General features: G+C 41.3%; 1 protein-coding gene across 2 annotated transcripts in view; it reads left to right on the forward strand.

The window, feature by feature from the left end:
- TLK2 (tousled like kinase 2) overlaps window positions 1–1,241 on the forward strand; it is a 67,417-nt gene extending 66,176 nt beyond the window's left edge. The window contains exon 24 of one of the 2 annotated variants that reach the window (XR_015745668.1): window positions 132–1,241. The gene's annotated coding sequence lies outside the window, so the exon portion shown is untranslated. The remainder of the gene's footprint in view (window positions 1–131) is intronic. The other variant, XR_015745667.1, reaches the window with a different exon arrangement.
- The last annotated feature ends 9,824 nt before the right edge of the window (window positions 1,242–11,065 follow it).

The raw sequence follows: 11,065 nt of genomic DNA on the forward strand, positions 1-11,065 counted from the left end.
AATATAATATAATCTTTTAACACAAATTTAATTCCAGCCAATATTCTTCCAAACTATGAATGCTCATGATACAGTTGTATCCTACCTCTTGTCTGAGTTTGTGGCAAGTTATTGAATGTATTTTTCTCCAGCAGGAATCACAGTTCAGAAGCTTGAATATATTCCAAGTCAGCATAGGATATTAATTCAAGGACAAGGAAAAGGAAATCTCTTGGAAGCTCAAACAATATTTCTTTATACTATGGATTGATTGAACTTTATTCAATGTATATGGCTGCCTATCTCAAACAAGTGACTTTTGGAAACTAACAATAACAACAATAATGCTATTTTTGTAACCTCCCCACAATACAAATACAATAATTGACCCACATGGTCAATTGGCAAATGAGATTAAAAAACAATAAAAAATTAACGTAAATAATTAAAATGGTTAATAAAACAGCACCTATTTCTAAAATGCATACTGGCCATGTAACTATGGTGTCATAGAGTGAACAAATTACTCAAGGGACTCCTTGTGGATTGCCAGTTGTTGTTTTTGACCCAACCCTGTTTATATCCAGCAAGATGTAATATGGACTTCAGCTGTCTTGCATATTTGAGCTGCATGGAGAATGAAAGCAAATGAAAGGGAAAATTATTTGTTATTCAATGAACTGCATGAATGGAAATGTGCTTCCCCTACATATTCTCTTATTTCTTATATCTATTGTACCCAAATTGCAAAAATTGAAAATAAGTGCTTCCCGAATCTTTTGGCTACCATCTAATGGTCATCTGGGTTTTTGCAGTCCAGATCTGATAAACCTGCTTTCTAGGTTTACTTCTTGCTGTTTTGCTCACTAAAGATGTTGGAAGCTATCCAAGAGGAAGAAAATTTGGAGTCTGACTATTGTACAGAATTCAGTCCTGAACATTTATGCCAAAATAACAAAGCAGAAGACAAAGAAATATCCATGTGATTGAAATAGACACAGTCTAATTGTTAAAGCAGCAGATTAGAAACCAAGAGACCCTAAGTCCTAGTCCTGTCTTAGACATGAAAGCTGGTTGAATAACTTTGGGCCCGTCACACTTTCTCAGTCCAACCCGCCTCTTAAAATTGTTATTGTTGGGAATATTGAAAGAGGAAGAAGTTTTGGATATATTTGTTGCCTTGAGTTAGTTATACAAATAATAAAGATGTGATTTTAAAAAAAAAAATCTCAAAAATAAAATCACTAAATTGTGCTGATAAAGTTTGTGTTGTATCTTTTTCATAGGTGAGCTCATTCACTGTTTCTCTGATATTTTTGAACTTCAGTTTAATTTCTATACCAGTTGATTGGGAATAAAATTAATTGATAGGCTATTTTTTTATGAAGAAAAAAAAGGGGGTTTAAAATTTGTTTCGTGAAGAAGCATTCAACTTGCTGCTCCACTCTATAGTATAAAGTACAATTTAGGAAGATCTTTCAGTTTGTTTTTCTCTATGAAAAGAGTGTCCTGAAAACTAAGCCATTTAAAGATAGAAAAATAGATATGGAAATTTTAAGACAAATGATGACTAGTATGTGATTTTAAATGAGGAATGAATGTTGAAAGAAGAAAAAACATGGCTATGCATCTGAGCCTGCCTTTATTTTGCTTCAAAGAATTGAGTGAAATATATCAGGGAAAATATGGAAGTAATTTAAATGCGATTGTAATTGTTGATTGAATGCAGGCATTGATGTGTAGCCTTTAGACTAGCAATTCTAGTTGGCATAGAATAATACGAGCACACTTGGAATAAAATGAGACTTAGTCTGTACTTATACTGACCAAAATACGCCAAAACTCACTGGTGATTAGTACATGGGATTGCATGTGGCCCAGCTATAACTAAGGCTGATAGTGTGATCTACATCTTTTGCAATTTACTAATAAGCATAATGTGAAAGCCTCATGTGACCAAAAACAATGATGGACACAAGAGGTAAACAACTATGAACCTTTCTTTCATGGTACAAGGAAGAGTTTGACTTGAAATGTAAATGTTCTCCATGCAGACACCATTTATCCCCCTAAAATCCACACATAATCTCATCGACTCTTTTTTTTCTTTAAATAAGACCGGAGCCACCACTTGAGGCTTTGCGAGCTGAATGAATCCTTGAGCTAAGTTCTTGTCTATGTATTCCTTTAGCTCCCTCATTTCTCTGGGGGACATGGAGTACATCTTAGGCTTCAGTAGCTTCGCCTCGGTATGATCTTGATTGGCACAGTCAGCTGTATGGTAGGGAGGTAGCATTCTGCACTCCTACTTGCTGAACAACCTGGCTAGGTCTTGGTACCACCAGTAGTTTGGTGGTGGCTGCCCTCCCTCACTTGCCCCAGGCCTTCCTCTTCCTGCCAGATTTGCTCATGAGGCGGGAGATGAGGGCCTCTTGCCAGTCTCATACTCCAGCTTCCCCCTTCCCACCAGATCATAGGACCCCACTTATCTAGCCATGCTCGCCCTAGGATTACTGACTCCGTAATGGGGACGATGACGAATCTGATCATATCCCAGTGCTGGAACATTTCTAGTTCAATCAGATGGGTGGATGATGCCCCACACAACAGGGAGCCATCCAACTACTTGAACATAATGGATTTAGACAGTCTCTGCTCAGATTCCCAAATTTACAGCAGCTGGTAAGCTAATTAGGCACCACCTGCATCCCGAATCTATCAGGGCTTCAAACTTCCCCTGAGCCCCAAAGTTGGGTGCTGTGATGGTGATGGACAAGGGACTCCACTTATCATCAGGTCACTCTCCATCCTCACTGTCGTAGGAGTTCAACATGGGCTCCTCATCAGCTGGAGTTCCCTATTCCTCAGAACTGCAGGAGGGGACCTCTATGGCCTGATGAATGGCTTGGGACTTCTTGGGTGTCTTCCTGGGCAGTTTCCTTGGCATCTCAAGGCCTGGTGGGCCACCTTTCAGGTTGGGACTGGGTGCTGGGCACAAAGCGGTGCAGTGACACAGTGGGCCACTTCAGAAGCACTGGAATGGCATCCGGGCACTCCTTGCAGGGATCCCACCATGACGGCTGGCCCCGCTTGCTTCTTGGTGGCGGCTTCTCCTGGCCCCTTAATGGCTTCAGGCTAGCATCACTCTTGGGTCTGCACTGCCTAGTTCCACATCCAAGTCGGTGGCTGCCCAGTACCAATCATTGAACCAGTTGAGCAGTCCCCGGTAGGTACAGGCCTGCCGTAGTTCACAATGAAGGCACACCTTGAAATAATGGACCAGTAATGGCCACTGCTTCAGTTTCCCCATGATTCGGCGGAACTTGTGGATGTATTCTTGCACTGATTTACCCCTTTGTTTCAGCATTTGCAGCCCCCCCTCAGCTTGTTGAACACACATGACGTCCTCAAAACGGTCTCTCAGTTCCTTGAGGAAAAAACCAACATTCCCCAGCACCCGAGCATTCTCCTCATGGAGGTTGGCCACCCATTTGAAGGCCTTTCCTTCCAGGCCTGCAGCTATGGCATTGACCATTGCTTTCTGGTTAGGATAGGCATGGGCATAGTAGTCTACATGTGCAATCACTTGGCTCAGAAAAAACACCGATTAGGGTCCCCATCAAAAGTTGCTCTGAATAGTGGAGGCTCCATCATCTGCTGTGGTGGCTGCCAGTAGGTGAGCTGCCATTCAGGGGCACTTGGGGTTGGTGAGCCTGAAGTGACTTGGGCCTCAGGAGGAGGTTCAAATGGCTGTACCATAGGGTGGGCTGGCTGTTGCCAGTGCCATTGAGTCAGGATAGGAGCTGGCCTCTTCACCTCCAGTCCCCTCACTGCTGGTTGGGGCCTCTGCTCCATCTCTCTGCCTTCCACTCCTGCCCCCTTCTCCACCCAAGCCTTCTAGTCTAGGCTTGAAGTAGTTTCTGGGTGAAACTTCGAGGTGGTCAGTTGAAATCGGCTGACGGAACTTTGACTTCTCTGGTCAGGATACAGCTCCATTAGGTAGCTGTGCACCCTGCCTCTGGCCTCCCATCCCTGCCACAATCTGGCATCCTGGAAGCTTGCCCCGTTGAACCTTTCCCTGAACTGCTCCAACTCTTGGCCAACAGGCATTGTCAAATAGTTCTAGTCCTCCCCCTCATCCTCTTCAGTCACTTTCCATTCTCTTCACTGTGTTAGGTGTGATCCAGAAAGGTTCAGCGACACTGCTGGGGCTCCAGTCTCAAGGGCTGCCATCATCGCCTGCCACCATCCCTCGGCTTTGGTCAGATGGGGGGTCTCTGTCACCACCAGCTCAAGCCAGGCTGCTGGTGTCTTGGCTCCCTCCACCTGAACCTTTGGGCAGACCTCCAGCTGCTGAGGTTCTCCTGTCACTGGCGCAGTCACCAACACTGTCACCAGAATCACTTCAGGTTCAACAGCCTTGGTTCCCTTCACCATCCCTTCTGCCATCATCCCCTGAGGTTTTCCAACCCTTGTGGTGAGTATTGGGTGGTCAGCCGGGTCTCAGGGGTCCTGGGCAAATTTTAGATTGTGCAGAGCTAGCTTGATGTCATCGTTCCAAGTAATAAACTCAGAGAAGTCAGGATTCTAATGCTTTGTTCAGATTCAAGAGATCTTTTATTGAGTACATCATATCAGCATATACAAAGGTGAAGCTACCTCTAAATTATTCCTGCACTTAGGGATAGTTAAAAGAATGAGACCTCCCCACCCCCCCCTTTATCTCTTGAGTCACATGAGCCAATCAGTCCAGGTGTAGGTTTCCGCTCAACTTCAATGAATGTCTGTTGAAATGACTTTGGTTCACACGCTGGCTGGTAAATGTTATGGCTAGCTGGCTGAAGCACTAATTCCTTGAATGGCAATGAAGAAACAAAGCAGAAGTAAGCATAGCTTCAGTTGAAGTTGTTTTGCAGGTTAACTTAATGATTTAGGCAATCCTTAACTCACTATCTCAATTGAGTCCAACAAAATTTCCATTGGTAGGTGTGGTAGTTGAGTTCTGCCCCATTTTTTGACTTGTTTTGCTGCAGTTGTCAAGTGAATCATGCAATCACTAAGTGAATCTGGCTTCCCCCATTGATTTTGCTTGTTGGTTACAAATGGTAGTCACATGACCTCAGGATAGTGCAACTGTTATACATGCCAGTTGATAAATGCCAGAATTTTGATCACATGACCCTGAGGATGCTGCAATGGTCATGTGAAAAACAGTTATAAGTTTTTTTTTCCAGTGTGGTTTTAACTTTGAACAGCACTAAATGAATGGTTGTAAGTAAAGAACCATCTGTATAATGCATTTAATTGCATAAAGTTTTTGACCCACTGCATGCGTCCAACAAAAGTATTTTGTTGCTGAATTTCATTTGTACTTGGGATCCAATGCATTAGCCAGCATTGATGGATTCCAGTTGCTCTTATATTATTTTTCCATTATGGCAATGCCCTGGTGAAATCCTCCACTATGTTCATTTCTGTTTGGAAAAGACATCCAAGTGTGAATGCAGAAAATGAATCTTCAATGACATAACAGATAACAGATAATCAGAGTTGGAAGGGACCTTGTAGGTCATCTAGTCCAAGCGGGAGACCCTACACCATTTCTGACAAATGGCAGTCCAATCTCTTCTTGAAAGTCTCAAGTGATGGCGCTCCCACAATTTCCGAGGGCAAGGTGTTCCATTGGTTGATTGTTCTCATGTAGCATTTCATATTGCATTTCGTGTTGTAAGAAGTTTTTTTAACCAGCTGAATGTATTTCGTGCTCTGTAATTGCAAAAAAGATTCTCAACAACATCCTTCTCAACAACATCCAAAAAAAAATTCTCAACAAAATCCAGGTGATTTTCTCTGACCCAGTAACAGATCTTCAGACTGCTTGCTATTGATGATTTATGGACCAACAAACTTTCCCATTTATTGCTTTTACAAAAATGTTCATCAATCTGAGTTTTATGTGAAGCAGAAGCAAAAATATCTTTGTTGAGTCAACAAGTGGTTCATATGCAACATTCTTCTGTCCTGGAACCACATTCTTTCACACTAGCCATTTCTTTTTATGTAATATGACTCTCTTGCACAACAGTCCCACTCCCATGTGTAACAGTAATACTTGGTATGTCTCGGATGCATTCCAAGCAGAGCCATTACTTTTAGATTTCCACAGATATACCAGTTGTATTTGGTGTACTGGATGTGTTTCAACAACAGTTCCATGCTTTCATAAACCGCACCAAACTTGATTGCAGGAAATACGACTTCAGCAATAGAGTGGTCAATGTCTGGAATACTCTACCCGACTCTATAGTCTCTTCCCCAAACCCCAAAAACTTTAACCTTAGACTGTCTACTATTGACCTCACCCCTTTCCTAAGAGGTCTGTAGGGGGCGTGCATAAGCGCACCATCGTGCCTACCGTCCCTGTCCTATTGTTTCTCTTATTCTTTTATTTTTCTTATATGTACCCATTTCATGTATTCACAACTATGTATACACTTATACTTATTATCTTGTAAACAATTGGCAAATCAAATCAAATAAAATAAAAAAAATATGTTTCTTTCATGTGTGCAGCACAAACAACAGCATGTCTCCACCGTTGTTTAATATCTACTCTGAATCAATTTTCAAAGAAGCAAGAGAAAACATTGAGTAAACAGTCTTCGGATCAACAATTTAAGATATACTGATGACACAGTTCTGCATGCCAGTAAGCAGGAAGACCTTCAGTTACTCATTAACAGAGTCACAGAAATATCTGAAAAATATGGCTTGAAGCTTAACATCTCAAAAACCAAGATCATGGTCGTCAGCAAGCAACCCATTATTTTACTACAGATAACTTTGGAAGGAATACCACTAGAAAAAGTTAAAAGGATCACGTACCTCAATTCTAATTTACACGAAAGCTGGAACTTAACCATTGAAGTAAAAACAAGGATAGAGAAAGCTCGAACAGCATTCCTCAGAATGAAAAAGTTCTTCTGCAGTCACGACATAAGCCTAAGATTGAAAATCAGGCTTCTCATGTTGCATCTTTTCTATCCTGTTCTATGGAATGGAGAGTTGGTCTCTGACAGAAAGTCACTTGAACAGAGTAGAAGCATTTGAAATGTGAATTTACAGGTGGCTGTTACGTATAAGTTCGGTTGACAAAATCAGAAATGAGGATGTAATAAGCCGCCTGGGAAAGCCAAAGAAAATAATCAAAACCATAAAAAAGCAAGTTAGAATATTTTGAACATGTATGTGACACCTGGAAAAATACTTCACTTAATCCTCCAAGAAAAGATTGAATGCAAATGAGATTCAGGCAGAAGAACATCATGGCTTCAAAATCTAAGGGACTGGTTTGGATAAAACTCAACAGCACTTTTTCATGCAGCTGTTGATAAAAATAAGATTGCCAACATGATCGCCAACGTCTGATAGTGGATATGGCACAAGTGCAGCATAGTCAATGTAGCTTTATAATATAGTAACACCAGCTAATCTGATTGTGATTCCTACCTGATTTACTTAGCAAGGGTAACACAAATTCATTTATTTATTACATTTATATGGCACCCATCTCCTTTACAACTCTGGGCAGCTTACAGATCATAAAATGATAAATAGAAAAGCAATTACAATTTTAAAACTATGCAAATTAAATGTATTACTTGTAAATTATATTAGCAAGTATTACTTGTTAATCCATCTGCAAATATCTAAACATTTTATGAGTCTGGAGATCCAGTTACTCCTAATGTTTTGGTATTTAGAGATTTCTACACATGCTTGGGTTAATAGTTGATATGACATGGTAAAAGAATTGAAATAGTAAATATTATTGGATTAAAATTTTGGTACAAAATTTAACTTAAATAAACTCTTTATGTGTGTAGGCACATATGTTTGTACTCATGCTTTAAATGTTGGGAGATGGAGTTTAACTGAGTGGTGATAATTGAATGTTTAAATAGAGGTTTGCATTTATGACGGCATAATACTGTATAAATTCCCCATCTGTATTTTTACAGGTGAAACTCGAAAAATTAGAATATTGTGCAAAAGTTCATTTATTTCAGTAATGCAACTTAAAAGGTGGAACTAATATGTGAGATAGACTCATTACATGCAAAGCAAGATAGTTCAAGCCGTGATGTGTCATAATTGTGATGATTATGGCTTACAGCTCATGAAAATCCCAAATCCACAATCTCAGAAAATTAGAATATTACATGCAATCAATAAAACAAGGATTGTACATAGAACAATATCGGATCTCTGAAAAGTATAAGCATGCATATGTACTCAGTACATATTGGTTTGGGCCCCTTTTGCAGCAATTACTGCCTCAATGCGGTGTGGCATGGAAGCTCTCAGCCTGTGGTACTGCTGAGGTGTTATGGAAGACCAGGATGCTTCAATAGCAGCCTTCAGCTCTTCTGCATTGTTTGGTCTCATGTCTCTCATCTTTCTCTTGGCAATGGGGTTCAGGTCAGGCGAGTTTGCTGGACAATCAAGCACAGTAATCCCACGGTCATTGAACCAGGTTTTGGTGCTTTTGGCAGTGTGGCAGGTGCCAAGTCCTGCTGGAAAATTAAGTCAGCATCCCCATAAAGCTCATCTGCAGAAGGAAGCATGAAGTGCTCCAAAATCTCCTGGTAGACAGCTGCGTTGACCCTGGACTTAATGAAGTACAGTGGACCAACACCAGCAGATGACATAGTGGACCAACACCAGCAGATGATGGCTCCCTAAATCAACACAGACTGTGGAAACTTCACACTGGACTTCAAGTATCTTGCAGTGTGTGCCTCTCCATTCTTCCTCCAGACTCTGGGTCTTTGGTTTCCAAATGAGATGCAAAAGTTGCTCTCATCAGAAAAGAGGACTTTGGACCACTGAGCAACAGACCAGTTCTGTTTTAGCCCAGGTAAGACGCTTCTGATGTTGTTTGTTGTTCAGGAGTGGCTTGACAAGAGGAATACGATATTTGAAGCCCATGTCCAGGACCCGTCTGTGTGTGGTGGCTCTTGATGCACTGACTCCAGCCTCAGTCCACTCCTTGTGAAAGTCCCCAACACTTTTGAATGGCCTTTTCCTGACAGTCCTCTCCAGGCTGTGGTCATCTCTGCTGCTTGTGCACCTTTTTCTTCAACACTTTTCCCTTCCACATAACTTTCTATTAATGTGCTTTGATACAGCACTTTGGGAACATCCAACTTCTTTTGCAATTACCTTTTGAGGCTTTCCCTCCTTATGGAGGGTGTCAATGATGGTTTTCTGTACAACTGTTAGGTCACCAGTCTTTCCCATGATTGTGATTCCTAGTGAACCAGACTGAGAGACCATTTAAAGGCTCAGAAACCTTTTGCAGGTGTTACGGCTGATTAGAGTGGGACACTTTAAGCCTAGAATATTGAACCTTTTCACAACATTCTAATTTTCTGAGATTGTGGATTTGGGGTTTTCATGACCTGTGAGCCATAATCATCTCAATTATGACACATCACGGCTTGAACTATCTTGCTTTGCATGTAATGAGTCTATCTGTATAACAGATAATCAGAGTTGGAAGGGACCTTATAGGTCATCTAGGCCAATCACCCGCCCAAGCAGGAGACCCTACACCATTTCTGACAAATGGCAGTCCAATCTCTTCTTGAAAGTCTCAAGTGATGATGCTCCCACAACTTCCGAGGGCAAGCTGTTCCATTGGTTGATTGTTCTCACTGTCAGAAAGTTTCTCCTTATTTCCAAGTTAAATCTCTCCTTGTTCAGTTTCCATCCATTATTCCTTGTCTGGCCTACAGACGCTTTCAAAAATAGCTTGACCCCTTCCCCTCTGTGGCAGCCCCTCAAATATTGGAAAATTGCTATCATGTCTCCCCTGGTCCTTCTCTTTACTAGACTAGCCAAGCCCAGTTCCTGCAACCATTCTTTGTACGTTTTAGCATCCCGTCCCCAAATCATCATGGTTGCTCTTCTCTGTACTTTTTCTAATCTCAGCATCTTTTTAAAGATGTGTTGAGCAAAACTGGATGCAGTACTCTAGGTGTGGTCTTACTAAGGCTTTATAGAGTGGTATTAGTACTTCCCTTGATCTTTATTGTATCCCTTTGTTAATACAATTTAGGATTGCATTAGCTTTTTTGGCTGCTGCTACACACTGCTGGCTCGTATTTAGCTGGTTGTCCACTAGGACTCCAAGATCCCTCTCACAGTTACTGCTATTGAGCCTGGTTTCACCCAGTATATGTGTATATGTGTACTTTTGGTTTTTCTTGCCTAAGTGTAGGACTTTACTTTTCTCTACATTGATTTTCATTTTGTTAGATATGGCCCAATGTTCTAGTCTGTCAAGATCCATCTGGATCTTGAGCCTATCTTCTTGGGTGTTAGCTATTCCTGCCAGCTTAGTATCATCTGCAAATTTGGTAAGTTCCCCTTCTATTCCCTCATCTAAGTCGTTAATGAAGATATTGAAGAGTACTGGGCCTAAGACGGAACTTTGTGGCACCCCACTGCTTACTTCCCTCCATGTAGACTTAGACCCATTAAGAACTAATCGTTGAGTACGGTTTGCCAGTCAGTTGAGAATCCATCTAGTGGTGGTGCTATCTATTCCACTTTTTTCTAGCTTACTAAGAAATAGGTTGTGGTCTACTTTGTTGAATGCCTTGCTGAAATCTAAATATATTATGTCCACAGTATTTTGCTGGTCTAATAATTTAGTCACTGTGTTGAAGAATGAAATGAGATTGATTTGGCATGATCTATTTTTAACAAACCCGTGCTGACTGCTGCTTATTTCTTTACTTGTTTCTAGATGCTGGCAGATCTGTTTTTTATTATCTTTTCCAGTATCTTCCCGGGTACTGATGTTAGGCTGATTGGTCTATAGTTTCCTGGGTCTGTTTTTCCCCCCTTTTTTGAAGATGGGAACCATCAGCTCTTTTCCAGTCCTCTGGTAGTTCCCTGGTGCTCCAGGATTTTTGAAAGATATGGTGCAGTGGTTCTGAGATGACCTCTGCCAGCTCCTTTAAAACTCTGGGATGGAATCCATCAGGCCCCGGTGATTTGTTTTCATCAAGATCAG

Source organism: Notechis scutatus, chromosome Z (genome assembly GCF_049901735.1).
Source record: "Notechis scutatus isolate UNSWTSFEM ecotype Mainland chromosome Z, rNotScu1.2, whole genome shotgun sequence".
Lineage (NCBI taxonomy): Eukaryota > Metazoa > Chordata > Lepidosauria > Squamata > Elapidae > Notechis > Notechis scutatus.